Source organism: Gekko japonicus, unplaced genomic scaffold (assembly GCF_001447785.1).
Source record: "Gekko japonicus isolate JY-2015 unplaced genomic scaffold, Gekko_japonicus_V1.1 scaffold729, whole genome shotgun sequence".
Lineage (NCBI taxonomy): Eukaryota > Metazoa > Chordata > Lepidosauria > Squamata > Gekkonidae > Gekko > Gekko japonicus.
In genome coordinates, this window is record NW_015175378.1 from 448,557 (window position 1) to 468,764 (window position 20,208).

The 20,208-nt window shown below is 44.7% G+C and overlaps 1 pseudogene; it reads left to right on the top strand.

Moving 5' to 3' along the window:
* The first annotated feature begins 242 nt into the window (after window positions 1-242).
* LOC107122453 lies at window positions 243-14,009 on the top strand (annotated as a pseudogene).
* Window positions 14,010-20,208: the final 6,199 nt, after the last annotated feature.

The following is a 20,208-nucleotide window of genomic DNA, read 5'->3' on the forward strand; positions in this document are numbered from 1 at the left end:
CTGTATACCTTATCTGACATACAGAGCCACCCCACCTCCAACCCTCCCCCCCCATCCTTCCGATATAATTCATAACCAGGAATCACTGTATCCCACTGAATTTCCTCATTCATTCATTCATTCATCTCGCCCTTATATATAATTGAATAAGACGCAGACTCACGCAGAGGAGAGAAAATGCACACCCACAGTGTTTCGCCGGCTGAACTGTCCCTCAAAACCTTCCCCGGCGTCCATTGGCCATGTCCCCTAACTCCCACCTCAGACGCAGCTTCACGCCTCCGACTCTTCAGGGGGGGGCGCGCTCGGAGGCAGACGACCGGCCGCCCAGGGGCCCGCACTCTCCTGCCTGCTGGCCCCTCCTCCCTGCTCCCGCTTCCGACTCTTCAGCCTGTGTCAGGGGGGTGTGCACTCGTAGGCAGCCAGCTGCCCGACCGACCAACCAGCCGGGGGGGCGCTCTCCTGCCTCCCTTCGCTCCGTCTACCGCCGCCACCTCCTCCTCTTCAGCCTGGCACCCGCACAGCACAGCTTGCTGCTGCCTTCGGGGCTGCCGCGCTGCTCCGGCCAAGGCCGCACCGTCGCCTCCTGGCCCAGCGCGGATGGGGCAGAGTCGCCGCGCCTATGTGACATGGCAGGAAAGGGAGCGGGGAACAGTAGAAGAAGAAGAAGAGAAGAGATTGGATTTATACCCCGCCCTTCACTACCCAAAGGTGTCTCAGAGCGACTTACAAACTCCTTTCCCTTCCCCTCCCCGCTCTCCGGCCTGCCGCCCCTCCTCCCTCTTCCCTCCTCCTCCTGCGGCCTCTCTCCACTCCGGAGAGCTCTCTGAGCCCCACCTACCTCACAGGCTCTCTCACCCCCCAGGCGACCAGTTGGGAGGTCTCCAGGCCCCACTGGGAGGTTGGCATCCGAGGGGGGCGCCACGAGGCAGCCTCGCCTAGGGCGCACAAACCCCTCAGGCCGGCCCTGCTCTCTTCCTTTCTTTCGCCACCCACCCACCCTACCTGTCTAGGAGGCCATTGTCTCCGGTCTCCGCCCACAATGGGCTTTGCTCCCTAGTTTATTTATAAATTTGGTTTATAGTCCTCCCTCCCTGCAGCGCAGGCTCAGGGTGGCTCACAATCAGGCACAAGCCTCACATAAAACAATTAAAAACATTTTAAAATCAATCAACAGATTTCGGCATTATTAAGTGCTCTTGATGTTCAAATTAAATTACCATAAAGATGGTGTATTAATGCTGTTATATCCACTCAGTGCCATCTGTTCCGCTTAGTGCTATCGATCTTTCTTCCAGGGCCAGATCATAATGATGGTACAGTAGTGGCGGCTCCTACTCAAATGCCTGGCAGAAGAGCTCCGTCTTGCAGGCCCTGCGGAACTGTGTGAGGTCCCGCAGGGCCCGGGTCTCCACCGGGAGCTCGTTCCACCAGGTAGGAGCCGCCACTGAAAAGGCTCTGGCCCTGGTAGCAGCCAGCCTGGTCTCCTTGGGACCTTGCATAGCCAGGAGGTATTGCGTCCCAGACCGTAGTGCTCGCGGGGGAACATATGGGGAAAGGCGGTCCCTGAGGTATGCTGGACCCCGGCCATTTAGGGCTTTAAAGGTAAGAACCAGCACTTTGAAGCGAATCCTGTACGCTATCGGCAGCCAGTGCAGCGCTTTCAGCACAGGCCGGATGTGGTCCCTACTAGGAAGACCCATCAGCAGCCTGGCCGCAGCATTCTGCACCAGCTGCAGCTTCCGGATTTGCGACAGAGGCAGCCCCATGTAGAGAGCGTTGCAGTAGTCTAGCCTCGAGGTGATGTCGCGTGGATCACTGTGGCCAAGTCACTGCGGTCGAGGAAGGGAACCAACTGCCGCACCAGCCGAGTTTCTGAAATACCCCCACCAAGTTTCTGAAATACCCACAATGTCTGTTTTCCCCTGACACCAAGCATTCCACCTCTGTCCATCTAGTACTGCTCATACGGCTGTCACCTTAAGCAGAAATTAGAACCAAAGAAAATATTTTAAAAGACCTTACTCATTATTATTTCTCTTATATTTGATTATTGTGCTTATGAATTTTGCCACTGAGAGGGTGACATGATCATTGGTATCCGATAGTAGCCATGACACAGGGGCTTGCACATTTAGCAGTTCCCTATCTTTGAGTAAAGGGGTGATTAAATTAGCCCTCATCTCATTGAATGTAGGGCACTCCATAATCTTATGTTCAATGGTTTCAATTGTATGATATGAGCAGAGGTCATTTTGGGGGGGAACGTGGGGGATCGCAGTTCCCACGGGTGAGGAGTGGGGGGGCACACGACGAAGCCACACCCCCTGCTTCTGGCCGCCCCGCTTCTGGCCCTCATTCAGCCAGGAGGAGGCAGGAGAAGAGGGAGGGTAAGTTGCTTCCTCCCTGCCTCTCCCCACCCCTGCCTGCCTGGGGCCAGGGAGGGCCTTGGCGGGGCTTCCTCGCACTCCCGCCGGCCTTGCAGGTCCACCGCCGGGCCTTATGATGCCAGGGGTGTGGCATATGCTAATGAGTTATGCTAATGAGTTCCCCTAGCTCTTCTTCTACGAAACGACTCCTGGATATGAGCATCTGCATGTTCTGTTTGAGTATGGTAGTTTATTATATCTGCCCTCCAAAACTGCTGAGGGAAGAATGTTCAGTCTTGCCAAAGTAAAAGCTCTTCTTAGTTTTGGGCCTGTCAATTGATACAAATATTTCAGCAGTTGCATTGGGAGGGCAATTCCCAGATGAAGTGTCGAACATACCCTACACGCCCTAATAGATGTACTTGTAACATCCAGTTTCCTTACAGATTTTTAAATTTGTCTTCTAATGTCTTTAGTTTTTGTATTTTTAATCATATCATTTGTTATTTCTACGCATTTTGTTTTCTTTTCCAGTAGTAGACCCCATTGGCTGTAATGTGTATATACCTGGATAAGCCCAAGCTCAGACTTTATTTATTACTTCAACTTTTACCCCACCCTCCCTGCCAAGGCAGGCTCAGGATGGTTTACATAAATGCTTTAATCCAAGCCCTAGCTTCCATTGATAATTCGCCTAGTTCCGCTCTCAGTGCTATGCCTGAGACACGTCTAAGAGTAGCCAATAAGCATCGGAAAAAGTCCTACTGGATGGAATCCATTTTTTTTCAGAGGCGGCCTGAATCCAAATTTCCACACTACACAGGAATTTAGAACCTTAGCATTAAATATTTTTAAGGCAGAGGGGACAAATCGGCTTCCTGATGAGTAGAAGTGTTTTACAATTGTCTTCCCTACTCTCTAAAGCTGAGTTCCTTGCTAGATCCAAGTGTGTTTTCCAAGTAAGAGACGCTTCAAAGTGGATTCCCAGATATTTAAATTGACCTGTTCCATAGGTTGGCCTGCTATGTCCCATTTGAAGGTTTTCCCCTTTTTCCTTTTTCCTTTTGGTGAATACTATGGCCTTGGATTTTGCCACATTGATGGACAAGCCCTCATGATAACAGTAAAGCTCTAAATAGAGCTATTAAAAGAAAGCCCAGTTCTCAGATACTTTGAAAGCAAACACCAGTGGCGTATGCCTCAAGAGCACTCACACAGACAAAATGCCAGTATGCACAGAAGCATTCCAACTCCCCAATTTTACCTTGGACACTTCTATGTTAGGTCCGCAACCTTCCTCCTTCTGCCTCAAGACCTTGCCAGGCAGTCCATATTGTTTGTCACAGTCTCAGTGGACAATTCTAATCAATTTCCCTGTAGAAAAGTAACAGCTACCCCTTCATCTCTTTGAAATGAGCCATCCTGAACCAGAGATTTTTCATCTCCTGTTGGCTTTCCCCAAATATTCAGTTTAAAAACTGCTCTGCTGCCTTGTTGATTTTAAATGCCAGCAGCCTGGTTCCTTCTTATTTATTTATTTATTTATATTTCAATTTGTATCCTGCTCACCCCCCTAAGGGCTCTGAGCGGCTTACATGTTCCAATTCATACAATCCTAAACCTAGGGCCACATACATGTAGGGGACGTGACAGCCTACCAGGCACCCTTTCTGTGTAGCGGATCTTTGTTGTTGCTGCCTTGCAGGAGGTAGTCCGGCGGCGTCCACTCCAGCGCTGGTCTTTGAGGTTCCTCCTTCCGGCTGTTGCAAATTCGTTTCTGGGCCTGAAGCACTCACACTTCCCTGCATGCTCACAGTCTCCGTCCAAGCAGGCTCCGGCCTGCATCACTCCGCCTCCGCGCTTGTTGGTCCGGCCTCCTTTCGTTCGCCTTTCACCTCGCCAGCCGCCGCCATATTCTTTCCCCCGCTGCCGCTCACCATTTCGCCACCGCCGCTACACAAGGGACGGGTGCCCCCCCCCACTCTATTAGCAGGTACCCATTTATCTAGTCACCCTTTAATGGACTTTCAAGCCGCTGGGTGGGTGGGAGCTGGGACGTAGGCCGGGAGCTCACTCCGGCCGCAGTGGGGCTCGAACAGCCGAAGCTGTTCAGGCAGATGTTAATGCAGGCTGCACTTACTGCCTGCGTGTCAGCTAGCTGCCATTGTCATTCCGGTTCCTGTGTAGTATCCCTCTCCATCCCCCCCCCCTCCATCCTTGTTTGCTTGAGTTATGTTTTGTAGTCCGCGGAACTCGCCAAGGTCGTGCAGCTGGTAGTAGGAGGAAAGTTTTGCCTAGAGTGTTTTGGGTATCTAGCATGTGAACAGAACCTGTGTTGACATTATAGAACTGTTACGTTCCCATGCAATGGGCGCGAATTGTAAGTTCTATTCCCGCCAGCGGGAAATGGGCTCATTGGTCCTTACCTGGTTCAAATGTCTTTATTATGCCTTCCCTGGTCACCTGTAGTTATTCCTAACAATGGCCTGTTCTGGTTAAACCAACGCTTTGAAATAAACCTTGCTTTGTTCTTAAACGTGGAGTTGTTTTGAATGCTTGGGATCCAACACTGCGCCACCGCTTCTTGGGACAAGTGGAGACTGTCTCTTTTGTACAGCTCCCTCTTGTTCCAAAAAAAGCATCCCAGTGTCTAACAAATTTTATTTTATTTATTTATTTATTTAATTTAGATTTTATCCCGCTCTCCCTGTAGGGGACCCTTCCCCCCTACACCATTGTCTCATCCATGCACTTGCGTCTCAGGCACCTGGTAAATCATCATTTCTCCTCCTCTTGATGTCCCAGAGAAATAGGTTTGCTTCAGTCCTTCCAGCTGAAGAGTCTTAGTCTCACTCATGGGCCAATATCCTGCTGGAATTTAAAAAAAAATTGTGACAGGAACAGCCCACTTTCTGAGGTCATGGCCTTGAGTTTCCTGCCTAGCAGCCTAAATTTTTCCTCCAGGACCTTATGACTGCATTTCCCCACATTATTGGTGCCAACATGTACCATGACCACTGACTCCTGCCCAGCACTGTCTACCAGTCTATCTAGAACACATGTATTGTCCACTACCTTCGCACCAGGCAGGCAAGTCGCCATACGGTCAGTACGTGGGTTTGCCACCCAGCTGTCTACCTGCCTAAGGATTGAATCACCAACTACCAAGAGCCCCCTTCCCTCCTTGCCCAGGGATGGTTCCTTGGTGTGAAAGAATACCTGTTCACCAACTGAAGAAGAGGTCCCTTCTATGGGCACATTCCCCTTATCCTCAGCACAGAGCCCTGTTTCCTCTCGACCCTCGTGCTCCGTGACAGTGGTGGGGCTGCCATTTTTAGAGTGGGACATATCTAACAAGTCCCCAGGAGTCTTCTCCATGTGTTTGGCTGACTGTTTCTGCTTCTCCAGGGCAGCCATCTTGGCCTCAGGGGTGCAAATTCACTCCCTGAGAACCAGGAGCTCCTTGCACCAGGCACACACCCAAGACTTCTGTCCAGTGGGCAGATAGTTATACATTTGACACTCTGTGCAAAACTCCAGCTATCTGGTTGAAATTTGTGGAACCATTATTAGAAGCTAAAGCCTGGATTGTAACGTTTATTCTTAAGTTAATATTTATTCATTCTTCATAGTGTTATTTACATTTACTTGTAAAAGATGGTTTCCGGAGTTTTTGGCAAAAATAATTCAATGATAGATTGCACAGACTGTCTTTTGAGACTTTAAAGTAAATGGATACTTCTCTGCATGTAAACTGATTAAATCCAGAGTGTTACACTTTGACAAATGGAGCACCAGTTGTAATACCTGAGTCTCCCTATTCCAAGGACTCTGCTTGCGTATTGTAAATTCTTTTTTTTAAAAAAAAACACGTTTATTTTCGTAATTTCCACCACAAACAATACCAACATTTTTTCTGTATACATAACATTCTTTGGAGATTCTTTATACATTTATTTCAATCCAGGTATCTACTTTCTGCCATCTTTTAAAAAACAAATTATCATCTTTTGCCAACAATACCATATTTAATTTATCCATTTCTTTTGTTTCCATAATTCTTCCCTACTTGGTGTTTGTTCCGATTTCCAGCATTTTGCCAACAGAATTCTGGCGCTGGTAAGAATGTAAAATATTACGCATTTGTCGTTATATTTAATCCCTTCTGGTAATATATTCAGTAAATATATTTCTGGGTCTAACTTCAAATCTATTTCCACTATTTCTAATATTAGTTTTTGTACTGTTTCCCAAAATTTAACTACTTTTCCGCATCTCCACCACACGTGCAAATAGGAACCAACATTTTTCTTACATCGCCAGCAATTGCCCGATGCATTTTTGTAGCATTTTGCCACTTTATCTGGTGTCCAGTGCCAGCGGTAAAACATTTTGAGGATATTTTCTTTATATGAGACAGCTTTAAGTAATTTTGGTAAACAAATTTTATTTTTCTCAGGAATACAACATGTAAGATTAGATTAAATCATTTCATTCTGTCAATTGTCTACCCCATTCCCAGTTCCTCCCCTCCCTCCAATGGCTTCCCACAATGCTTCCACCCCTGCTCCAAATTACTTCATATCATCAACAATATCAGTTTTTCATCATTACAATCTAAAGATAACATCGTTTGACTTAATATTGATCTAAACATATTAAGTTTTGTTTCACATCCCAGTTCTTTTCCAGATAAATTTTAAAATCATTCCATTCTCCAAAAAACTCATCGTCTTCTTTGTTATTCAGTTTTTTTGTAATCTTATCCATTTGTGCCATGAACAGAACTTTTTGTATCCATTCTTCAACCTCTGGTACCTTTTCCGTCTTCCAAAACTGAGCATAAATCATTCTCGCTGTCACTATCAGGTACCAGAGTAAAGTTTTTTTAGTCGTATTGACTTCTTCCATTTTGAGTCCCAAAAGCAGAATTTCCGGTGCTTTTTTAAAAGAACATTTCAGTATTTTTTGCATTTCATTGTGGACTTTTGTCCAAAAGTCTACAGCTTTCTCACAAGTCCACCACATATGATAAAATGAGCCCTCATGCCTAAAGTAATTTTATTGATTTCCACATTTTAATCCATTTTTCTATACTTATTTCCTGACCTATATCTCTCGTCCATGACCTCATATTTGGCTTTATGATTTCCTCCTTCATGTCTTCCTTTAGTAAAAAACTGTATAGTTTTTGTATTAATTTGTCAGATGTTGAGAGCCAGATTTTATCTAATTCCGATATCGTTGTTTCGAAGTCTCTTATTTTATCTTTGGCAAATCTTGATTTTAACTGATTTCCCCCCCAGATTGTTAAGTTAATGTTTAGCTCTTGTAGGGTTTCAAAGGATTTTAATTCTTTTCCCTTCGTTAATAGTACTCCATAACTGGCTTTCTTGCTTCCACTCAGCAAATTCGGGTGTATAAACGCTTCCAATGGTGAGACCCATCCTGGTATCTTGTCATAAAATGTTTCTTGTATATTCCTCCAGATTTTGTTTAATGCGCTTCTTAATATATGATTGTGAAAGTGTTGTTGTATCTGATCTTTGTCATACCATACATAGGCGTGCCAACTCATGTATAGGTCATGACCTTCCAGTTGTAGTATTCTCTCGTTTTTTAATAGCAGCCAGTCTCTTATCCACCCCATCGCTGCAGCTTTATAATAAAGTTGCCAATCTGGGATACCAAGTCCTCCTCTTTCCTTTTTATCTCTTAATAGTTTCAGTTTAATCCTTGATCTTTTTGCTTGCCAGATAAATTTCCTTATTATTTGATCTAATTTTTTGAAAATTTTGTTGTTTTTGAGTATTGGAATGGTTTGTGCTAAGAACAAGAAGCGTGGTAAAATGGACATTTTTATCGTAGCAATTCTACCCATAAACGAAATGTGTAGCTCTTGCCACTTCTGTAAATCTCTCCTAATCTCTTCTACTAGTACTTTATAATTATTATCATATAATTGTATATTTTTATTTGTTATTGTAATGCCTAAATATTTTATTTTGCTTACTACCTCCATCTCTGTAATTTGCTGAATCTTGGTTATTTCCTTCTTATCACAATTTTTGTTAGTATCTTCGTTTTCTTAACATTAATCTTTAATCCTGCTATCGCCCCATATTCTTGTATTTGTTTCATTAGGTGTGCAATAGAAGTCCTTGGTTCTTCCATTATAAAGACCAAGTCGTCGGCAAAGGCTTGAAGTTTAAATTGTTCACTTTTTTTTTTTTGGTCAAGAAACTTTTATTTTTCTTAATATATTTCACATATTCAATACAACTTTCTTATAGTCAGTTTCCCTTCCCCCTCCCTCCTCTCCAGTGACTTCCCGCAATGCGTTTCCCCTGTGCTCCAAAAGTCTTATACATTCCAAGATAACAATCTTATACTTAATATTGATCTAAACAAAGTAAATTTCGTTTTACATCCCAGTTTTTTTCTAAATAAATCTTGAAGTCATCCCATTTTTCAAAAAATTCTTGGTCTTCTTTGTTGTTTAATTTTCTTGTTATTTTGTCCATTTCTGCCATGAACAGAACTTTTTGTATCCAATCTTCTATTTCTGGTATTTTCTCTTGTTTCCAACATTGTGCATAAACCATTCTCGCAGTTGTTATTAAATACCAGAATAGAGTCTTTTTCTTCACGTTTAGTTCTTCCATTTTAAGTCCTAAAAGCAGAATCTCAGGTGCTTTTTTAAAGGAAAATTTTAGTATTTTTTGCATGTCTCCATGGACTTTAGTCCAAAAGTCTATCTTTTTCCTATCTTCTTTTGGGTCCAGGACTGCATTGAAGTAACCTAATATACATATATTTTCTGGATTCTCCCTTACTAATACATTTTTAAGTTCCTTGAAGAATACTTCTTGGTTTTGATTAGGGGCATAGATGTTTACAATCCAAAGTTCTTTTGCGTTCTTTCTAATTGTTACTATCACGATCCTTCCATCCTTTGATTTATATTTCAATATTGGATGTAGCCTTTCTTTAACATATGTCACCACTCCCCTTTTTTTTTGCCTTATCTGCTGCAACAAATGGCAAACCTAACTTTTTATATTCTATATATTTTACATGTTCTTCTTTTATATGAGTTTCCTGGAGGCAGATAACATCTGCCTGCATTTTTGTTAGTTGATGAAAGGTTTTTTGTCTTTTTTGTGGATTATTCAACCCATTGACATTAACTGATAACAGTTTTAAGTTTTTAGTGGCCATCTTGTTTATCTTTCTTTGCCCTTACAATATTTTTCAGTTGCAATCTCGTGCGTATTTGTGATTCGGTTTTAAACCTAAGTACTTGTTTTTTCTTTTTCTCTGTTTCTCTTTTTGATCCTCTATTAAGATGTGTTAGTAACAATGTGTTTTGTAATTCTCCCTCTTTTTCCTCTTCTTCCTCTTCCTCCTCTTCTTCCTCCTCATCTTCTTTTCCATCCCCTCTTTTTCCTCTTCTTTCCTCATATTCTTTCTCCCAACCTAAATCCTGTCCCTCTTTATCAAAATTTTTTTCTAGTTTGAAAAGTGAATCTTATTTTGTATCGTCTAGTTTTATACGTAAACAACAAACCTTCCGGTATTAACCACCTATATTGAACTTGTTTTTGGTTCAATAGTCTCATCAAGATCTCATAAGTACGCCGCCTTTCCCTGACTCTCCATGGAATGTCTTTCAGGATCCTTATTTCTTCTCCCTCTATTATTAGTTTATTTGTATTTGCCTTATAAGAGGATTTGATCTCTTCTTGTTTTTTTATTGAATTTCATCTGGACTTCTCTAAGTAGTTTATATTTTTTCGTATACGCAGAATTCTTCCTATAAACCGTGTCTATATCAGCTGCAAGTTCTTTTGCATCACTTATCTTAAACTGTTCAGCTATATTATTTATCAGCTCTTCTCTCAAATTTTGGTTTATTTGTTCTGGTATGTTCTGAAATCTTAATATGGTTCCTGCCGTCTCCATTTCCAGACCAATCAATGTATCCTCTATTTTCTCTGTTTTTGATTTTATTTCTTGTACTTCATGATCAAGATCCTCCACCTTATCCTCTAGCTCTTTAGAGTTTTGAACTATTTTGGCAATCTCACTTTTTATTTCTTCTGTTTCTGTTTTAATTTGCAATGAGATCTCTTCCATTTTATTTTGCATTGGGGCCAACTCTTTTTTTATAAGTTCTGCTGTATGTTCAGAGGCTTGGGTTAGGCAATTTTGCATCATTGCCTGTAAATCAGTCATTGATACTTGCACTACTCCTGCTTTAAGTTGTGACAAACCTCCTTGCCCAGGGGGCGTAAAAACTTTTTTCTCTGACCCTGTGGCCATCTTTGCAAAAATTTATTTATTTTATTTTATTTTCACTATTCAGTTGTATCTGACTACTCTTAATGTTTACTCTGTATAGATATGTTTGTCTCACTTCAGTAACAGTGGTTGTTCAGTTAGTCTTTTTGTATGATCTTATGGTAGGTATTATTTTCTTTATATTTATTATTTTGTTTTATTGGTGTTTTGTATATTTATTTCTTCTCTATCATGTTTCACTTTTTCCTGTTGTTTCCGTGTTATTTTCTACTCTTCTCTTCTGTCAAGTTCTGTCAAGTCACCCAGGGCTTTCAGGGCTCCCATAGGCCACATAGCTAAGCCTTGTTCTCTTTATCTGCTTAATTAAAACATTGGCCAGTAACAATTAATAAAAGCTAGGTGCAGGGGGAATCTCTTTCATCCATTAATGCATGTCCCTAATTGGATAGTAAGGTATTTGGCAGCTAAATTAAAACCTAAAAATAGTAATATTTTTAATAGTAATTTTTTTGCTATTTAAAGTATACAATATCATCTTTTCATTGTTCCTTTTTTGGTAATTTTAACATTTTCTCCCTATTCCCTCCCCCCTCAGTCTAGTCTTTAACTTTCAGCCAGGAACACAGGGGCCTGTAGCTTCCACTGAATATCTGTTCTTCTTTTATCCATTTTTCCTTGATCCTCGATGTTTTATCTTCCCATGGTCAATCCTGGGCCATTGTCATTATATCTGACTGGACAAAATCAAACAGATAATTATGCCAAGCTCTTTCTGTCCATTTACTTTTATCTTTCCACCCTAATGCTATCACTGCTTTGCCGGCTAATATCATTGCTTTCAATAAGTCTTGGGGTTTTTTCTTTATTGTCTCATTACCTAGAGGGCTCATCGTCATCAGATCAAAATCTATATTCAGCTTTACCTTAAAAAGCTCATTTATCACTCTTAGTATAATTTTCCATAATTTTGTAACCTCGGGGCATTCCCACCACATGTGGGAGTACCATCCTTTCACACGTTTACAATGCCAACAGTTCGGGCTTAGCCCTGAGAACATGTTAGCTAAGGTGGCTGGAGTTCTGTACCATTTGGTATAGAATTTTAGTTCCATTTCCCTAAACTGGTGTATTTTTATTCTCTTAATTCCTTCCATTAACTTTTTTGCTTTCTGCTCTGTTATTTGGGTATCTATACTCCATTTTCCTTGGAGGTGGCCTATTATTCCTTCTTTATCTGAAACCATTTTCTTGTATATTACTTCCGCTATTCCTCTTTTAGTTTTTTCCATTAATTTATCTCTTCTATCGGTTCTTCTATATCCATGTTGCTATTTTCAATTATTTTTAATCTTTTTATATAAGCCTGCAACTTTTAACCAGTGTTTTGGTTTTAAAGTGTTCGTAGACAGCAAGTCCTGTATTCTACTGAACCCTTTTTGTTTGAGTAATTCCCAACATCTGTAATCTACACCTACCTCTTCTAACGTTTCTAGTAGGGCCCGTCTAGATGTTCGTTTTAACCATTTTGACTGCCACTTCCTCCAAGCTATTTTTTTAATTAATATTTTTATTGAGTATATGTTACAATGTCATACGGATATTCTTTCCAAATATATTATACTCCTTTTGAAACTAAAAAAAAATCAACAACCATTGAGGTGACATATTGCCTGTTTATAACTTAATCGCAATCTTGTTTATACTCTCATCTTTTTCTTATTTCCTTTTATTACCCGCTTATAATACCAGCATGCAACTTCCTCTATATCATATTCTATTATATTCTTCTTGTGTCTTCTTCAATACCTAGAAAAGAAAGCTGGACGGGGTTGCCTCCGATACTGGGTGCTGTAGGGTTCCTAGGCCCCATATTCAACTTTTATTTGTAAAAATACTAAATCTTCCTACTCCTTTATTTGCTTCATTTTCAAACCTAACCCATTTCCGATTTCCTCCTTCTATTTCTAATAATGCTTCTAACAGAAAGGCTTCATAATAACTTATTATGGCTCCGGTCACACGGGCAGGAAAATGCGGGGGGGGGGAGTCAGCCCCGGGGCAAACTAACGCATGGTTGTGCAACCAGACGTCCCATGGAGGTTCCGTCGAGGTTCCGTGTGTAGGGGAGAGGTGCCGATCACACGACCATCCTGCAGCGCGGCAAAGAAGCGGTGCGGCGCGATCGCACCAGCAATTGCTAGGCGCCGCTCCCGTGGCAAGCGAGTTTTTTTTTAATTCCCACCATAGTTCACACATGCGCATGAACAAGCATCCGCTCATGTGTGCAAACGGAAACTGGCCACGGATGCCCGGTCGTCACGGGAATGCGGAAGCCGGGTGGTGGGTACAACGGAGAGGGCGACAGGTGCTACAAGACCCAATAGCGCTCTGAGCAGATCCAGGGATGGCTGCTGTGAGGTGGTGGTGGAGGGCCCCCCGGAGGTGGCTTGGGCTGGGAGCAGCTCTGACATCTGCAGCAGCTCTGCTGTCCATATCTGTCTCTCCGTGTGGAGGAATTGGTCGAGTTCCTCATAATAGGGGCATGTGGAGGCCACTGCAGTTGTCTCTTGCAGTCGCAGGGAGTAGAGGTATGGGAATATCATCTCCCGGTAGCCTCTTTATCGGGCGCTTTTCTCAGGCTGGTTTTCCTCCACCACTTGCAAAGGGATGGATCCCAATGGCCGGAGCAGCTCCAGGGTTCTTCGCCCTCCGGGTGGTGGTTCCAATTTCTCCTTGAGTGGGTTTGATGAGCCAAAAGAACAACCAGTGAGAAGAAACAAGATGGCATCCAACATCTTTGGGACTCCGGAGGAGAATCCACCTTCCTGGGCTAGGTCAACAGCAGCCAAGTCCAGTGATATCAGTGAAAGTTCTGAAGCACCTGGGTCCCAAAGAAGAAAGTCTACTGATGCAGAGTGTGGCGACTATATAGATCCAAAGGGTGGAGAAGTTGAAGTTCCAGAAAACACCGACGCTGAAATAGAAACTGCTTCAGGCCTGAATGAAGAAAAGCCCCTGCCGGCTGCACCTGTTCCTAGCCCAGTAGCCCCTGCACCATCTAGGAGAAATCCCCCTGGTGGAAAGTCCAGCCTAGTCCTAGGTTAAACGTGACCCTCTCTGCTTCTAACTACTTGGAACTCATGTCTGTCATCTTTTTCTCTTTTTCCTTCCATGCTTTGTGAACTGCACAACTTGAGCCTGACTGTACATCTCAAACTTATCATTACAAGAAGCACTTTATGTACTTCAGTTTTTAAAGGAAGGCTCCCCCCCCCCCCGACTTTGGTTTTGTTTCCCTTGGGTCTACTGGAAGGGGTATATGTAATTCCCCCCTCCTCCCAGTGGTAGACTTAGAACAATGGCTGACGGAAAGATTTCTAAGGTATATAGTAGTGTGTATCATAACTAGACTGGTTGGTTCTGAGTGTGGTAGGTGGCATTTTTGTCTTGAAACTTATAGAAGCCCCTTAGTTGGCTTAGAATGGTTGAAAGTCAGGGTTGTACAGATGTGGTGGTCTCTTCCCTATCCATCTTGGCCACACAGTGGTTGGTTATCCACAGTATCCTTCAAGAAGTGGCAAGCATCTCCTGTGCATTACAAGACAGATACATGGTGCTAGTACCTACCATGCTTCCTTCAACGACTGGAATCTTGATTCAGCCTTGGATAAGATGGGGCCAGTGCCAAATACAGTGATGTGAGTCTGCTGTTCTGTTGCCCCAGTATCAGACCCTTTCATTTTTTTAAAAGAGAAGGTGGAACAGGATCTTATAAGTGCGAGTATTGGGTGGGAAAGTCTTAAGGGGCATTCTAGTCCAAATTACTCCAGTGCTATGCATGATCATGCAGGTGCTTGACCATGAGGTTAAGATTTCATCCTTCTAAATGTACGTTGTAATTTGACAAAGTTGGGCTGTTGCTTAAAAATAAAGGATATAGAAATAGGGGCATTTATGTCTGCTACCACCCAAGCTTGCATTCTGAGTCACGGTCTTTTTATATTTGAGACACATGTCCTTGGCTTTCGCACGGCACTCTTCTGCAGACTGCTGATGGCCTCGGGCATCCACCCCTCTGGCCACCTCTTGGAACACGTCTATGTTCCTGTGGGACTGTCTTAGGGCGGTCTGGAGTGCCCTATCTCCCCACAGGTCCAGAAGGTCCAGGGTCTCCAGCCGCCGCCACATGGGACTACTGTTAGCCGAATTGCTCTCAAAGAGAAGCAACTGGTACAGCTATTATTTTCGGGATTCTACAGTCTATGTTTACGGAGGATGGCGCTGTTTCCGAGGTTCCCAATGAGAGACTGAGGCAGACTTCCTTAATAATAATGATAGTTTACTGACACACTTCACTCAATAACATACAACAATCACAGCACACAAGAACTAAGAAATCAAGATAGAGTAATTCAGCACAGTTGCAATTTGCAGGAAAATGATGGTTGATGCTCTGGGGTATAATTACCTAGCTTCAACTGCGTGGCTCCAAACTTCCAGCGAAGGGGTAAGGATGGGGAGAAAATTAGAAAAGAATGGCAAATGGACTCAGGCCAGCTAAGACCACGTGCCAAGAAGTTCTAGCTGCGCAATACTAGAGAAGAGAAGAAGAAGAGATTGGATTTATACCCCGCCCTTCACTTGGAGTCTCAGAGCGGCTTACAAACTCCTTTCCCTTCCCCTCCCCACAACAGACACCCTGTGAGGTGGGTGGGGCTGAGAGAACTCTGACACAAACTGCTCTTTTTCAAGGACAGCTGTGCCAGAGCTTGTGACTGACCCAAGGTCACATCAGCAAGTGCAAGTGGAGGAGTGGGGAATCAAACCCGGTTCTCCCATATTAGAGTCCGCACACTTAACCACTACACCAAACTGGCTCTCTAGAACGTAAAGAGGAATGGGTAGGATTCGGGAAAGAAAGCTGGGCTTTAAGAGGTAAAGCAGAGTTATAGAGGGCGACGTTAGAGAGTGATGGGGGGGTTTCAGAGAGAGTGCTCGAGAGAGAGAACTGTGGGTGCATTCTAGATTATATTCGGGGGGCCTAGAGGAGGAGCTAGGTCCAGGGGGCCTTTCCTGTGACGCTGTGTTCTGTCATAGCCAAGAAGTTAGCGATTGGCTACTGTAATTTTCTGGGTGGGCGAGGAGACTGGAGGGCAATTTGAGATCTAGTTTCTAACTTAATCAAGACACCTGGGCTAGGGACCTGGCATTGCACAACACCAACGATGGAGGGGGGTTATCAATCCTGGCCCCACTGCCAGCCACCCTTGGGATGAGCCGTAGGCTGGAAGGGCACCGAGTCATTCGCCAGTCTCCGCGTCCTTCCCTTAGTATTATGCCTAGGCCCACCACTAACCTTCCCCCTCCCCAAGAGCACCAGAATTTGCTGCGCCAACATAGTTAAGTTCCCCTGGCCATCTTCGTTGCACTTTAGACTGCCAGGTCAGAACAGGCAGGATGGTCCACATAACACTCCTGAACCAACGGCTAAAACTAATAATGCTCTATTGCTAAGAACTAGAATGCTACTAAAACAATGTTCCTAACTCAACTGGTCCACTAGGAAGTAACAATACAAAATTACAACACCTAATACAATTAAATTAAATAACCCTATCCCCAGTACTCCCACTCAGCTAACACTTCCACCCAGCATTCATTCACTAATAGCCAGGCATCAACCATACACAGCCACCAGCACTCATACACCCCTTTTTACTAAGCCACATCACTCACTCATTTATCCCTATTCCTGGCAGCGTCCGATCTTAGCAGCCGCCCTGACAACAATGGAGAGTTCACCCTGTCACCACTAGAGGTCACCGGTCAGCTGATAGTTCGCCCAATCACTGCTAGGAGGCCACTGTTGTTTTGGCCCTCAGGGTTACCGAGCAGTATCTCCAAGCTCGGCCCCCACAGATCTCCCAAATTATGTCTCAAAAGTTCTGATGGTCCATGTTCTAACAGGTCATCCCCGAAGCTGATGTGGAGACAGCAATTACGCCCAGGTGACTCCTGGTCACTGCTTTTCCGTAGTCCTACTGCTAAGGGCACTACTCCCTCAGCTTTCTCCAACTGCGGGCTTGGGTTCCCCAGGGTCCCGCTGCCCAACCTTTCTCCACAGCCTACGGAGCCGAAGCCCAAGCTACCTCCCCGGCCATCGCTCTTCTCCTCCCGACCGGCTCGCTGATCCACGGCAATGCAGTCATCCAACACTCCTCCTCGACGTTCCCTGTGCCAGCACAGCATCAGTCTGCAGTCCGCGGCCACAACTACACCAACCCATTCACCAGGAGACCAGAGGGCCCTGAGAAGGAGAGGCCCGTCCCAGGTGCCTTCTCCAGTGGCCACAGGCTCAATGGTATTGCCACTGCCACTGTCGTCACCGACACTCAGCTGCCGTTGGGAGGGAGCCGTTCCAGCTGTACTTCCCACATCGCTGCCACTCCCTGGAAAGCCGCCGCTCCAGTCGGGCCCCGTTCCAGCACCGCCGCTCAATCTACCAGCCCTGACAGGGCTTCCATGGCTGTCTGAGGCCACAAAAGGCGAGCTCACGCCAGGTAGGCCAGGCCGGGATGTTTTGGCCAGTTGGGATCATGCCGAGACAGAGCGTGCAGAGTGGGGTGATGTTATAGCCCTCTCCCCGCTTAGAAAGTCCACTGACCTTCTGGCATTTCCTTGGCTCATTGTAAAAAGTGCATTCAAGCTCATTTTCAGTTTTTCCCTGCAGGAACGTGAGCACAAGCTTCCTGCGGCGTCGCCATCTTGCCTTCAGAGATGAGGACATCATTTTTTGGTGTTAGTTCTAGGAGGTGTTGTTCGGTCTTCATAGAACCGGTCCACTTCAGCCTCTTCTGCGTCAGTGGTTGGGGCATAGACTTGGATTACTGTGATGTTGAATGGTTTGCCTTGGAATCGGACCGAAATCATTCTGTCATTTTTGAGATTGTATCCCAGTACTGCCCCCTGCACTCTCTTGTTGACTATAAAGGCCACACCATTTTTTCTACGAGATTCCTGGCCACAGTAGTAGATATAATGGTCTTCTGAGTTAAATTCGCCCATTCCTGTCCACTTTAGTTCACTGATTCCTAAGATATCGATGTTCAGTCTTGCCATCTCATTTTTGACCACGTCAAGCTTACCTTGATTCATAGATCTTACATTCCAGGTTCCTATGCAGTATTGTTCTTTGCAGCATCGGACTTTCCTTTCACCATCAGACACATCCACAACTGAGCGTCCTTTCGGCTTTGGCCCAGCCGCTTCACTCTTTCTGGGGTTACTTGTACTTGCCCTCTGCTCTTCCCCAGTAGCATACTGGACACCTTCCGACCTGAGGGGCTCATCTTCCGCCGTCATATCTTTTAGCCTTTTGATACTGTCCATGGGGTTTTCTTGGCAAAAATACTGGAGTGGGTTGCCATTTCCTTCTCCAGGGGATCACGCTTGGTCTGAGTTCTCTGCTGTGGCCTGTCCGTCTTGGGTGGCCCTCCACAGCATAGCCCATAGCCTCATTGAACTATGCAAGCCCCCTCGCCACGACAAGGCAGTGATCCATGAGGGGGTTCATTACAATACCAACAACTATTAGTCCCTTTATAATTTCTAGCTAACCTAACGGGGAGAGACCATTGGTGAATCATTTTTATTGTGTTTCCCCCTTACACCTAACCTAACCGGGGGGGGGGGAATAAGCCAAGAGAGTAGTAATATGGAGACGGGTTCAGTTTCTCTCACCATTGCTGGCTTCACATATTTCACCTTCAGGCTCAAATTTAGTTTTGGTGGGCAGGTGCTGGCATCCTTCCACAGGGTGTGATTGAGCTGTGTGAGAAAGGGACACGATATCAGTGATGTCCCAGATTTCATGTTGTGGTCAACCATTCTCTTGTAATCTTGCTGCAGAGCTTTTGACTTGGTCCTGCATTCCGTTGCTGATGTTTTGTGCCCCAAGACGTGCATTTGCCTTGAGATCCTCTCGCATAATGTTCTGTGGCCATATGCCTCATCTGATGAACAACAACACCCAGTCGTTGTTTGTGGAACAGCTTTATTTGGTAGAAGGAGATGCCAAGAACTAAGGGCAAAGAACAACATTACACCACCTGAGAGTCAACCGACCCTCCCCATTGTATCAGTTTAAATACATTCCATTATAATGGAGAACCACCTACTTAAAGGTACAAACACATCACACCTCGAACACATCAATGCTTCAGTGGCAGGCAGCGAGAGCTTCCTCTTGTTCCCAATTTATTTATTTATACTTTTGCTTTATATTCCGCCCTCCCTGTGTGGGCAGGGCTCAGGGCAGCTTACAACAGGTTAAAAAATAACAGAATTAAATACAGTAAAACATGGATACCTCGACAAAGCAAAAACCTAAAATTCAATCAAGCAATCACATTTATACGTAAAGTGCTGTCGCATATAGATGTTGGTAGCGTCTCCAAGGCTATGTTAGGTGGTAGAGAGTACACTGTGGCCATACCCATGTCATTAGCTGTTCTTGTTGCTCTCAACATGAGGGCCTTAACCGTTTAGTTGTTAGCAGTTCAGGTGCTGTCCATTTGTTGGTGCTAGTGGCGGCTCCTAATCGAAGGTCTGGAGGAAGAGCTCCATTTTACAGGCCCTGTGGAACTGTAAAAGGTCCCGCAGGGCCCTGATATCTTCCGGGAGCTCATTCCACCAGTATGGAGCCGCCACTGAAAAGGCCCTGTCCCTGGTCAAGGCCAATCTGGTGTCTTTCAGACCGGGGAGAGCCAGGCAGTTTTGTGACTCTGACCTCAGTGCTCTCTGGAGAAAGGCGGTCCCTCAGGTAGGCAGGCCCCTGACCATATAGGGCTTTAAAGGTCAAAACCAGCATCTTGAAACGAATCCGGTATGCTATTGGGAGCCAGTGCAGTGCCTTCAGCACAGGCTGGATGTGCTCTCATACAGAGAGGCCCATCAGCAGCCTGGCTGCCATGTTTTGCACCAGCTGCAGCTTCCGGATTTGGGACAATGGCAGCCCCATGTAGAGAGCATTGCAGTAGTCTAGTCTCTAGATGACCATAGCATGGATCACTGTTTCCAGGTCATTGCATTTGAGGAAGGGAACCAACTGCCTGATCAGCCGAAGATGGTAAAAGGCTGCTTTGACAGTGGCTGCTACCTGGGCCTCCATTGTTGTTTTTTTAATTTATTAATATAAAAAACTACAATACAAAATGACGACTCTCTGTCAATGATTACACAATGAATATTAGCATAAAAAGTCTATTAAAAAAGTCTCGCTGGGGAAATCTAGACTAACCAAATACCAACAACTTGTATTTGGCTTTAGATATAGTTTCCAAATCAAAGGTGTCAATGTCTATTTTATCTAAGATAGGGTACCAGATATCTAGAGGCCTGGGCCTCCATTGTTAAGGCGGCATCCAGGAGCACTCCCAAACTCCTAACTCTTGGCGCTGACACCAACGGCACCCCATTGAAGGTTGGTAGTGGGATCCCTACCCCCGATCCACTCCGACTCAGGCACAGGACCTCC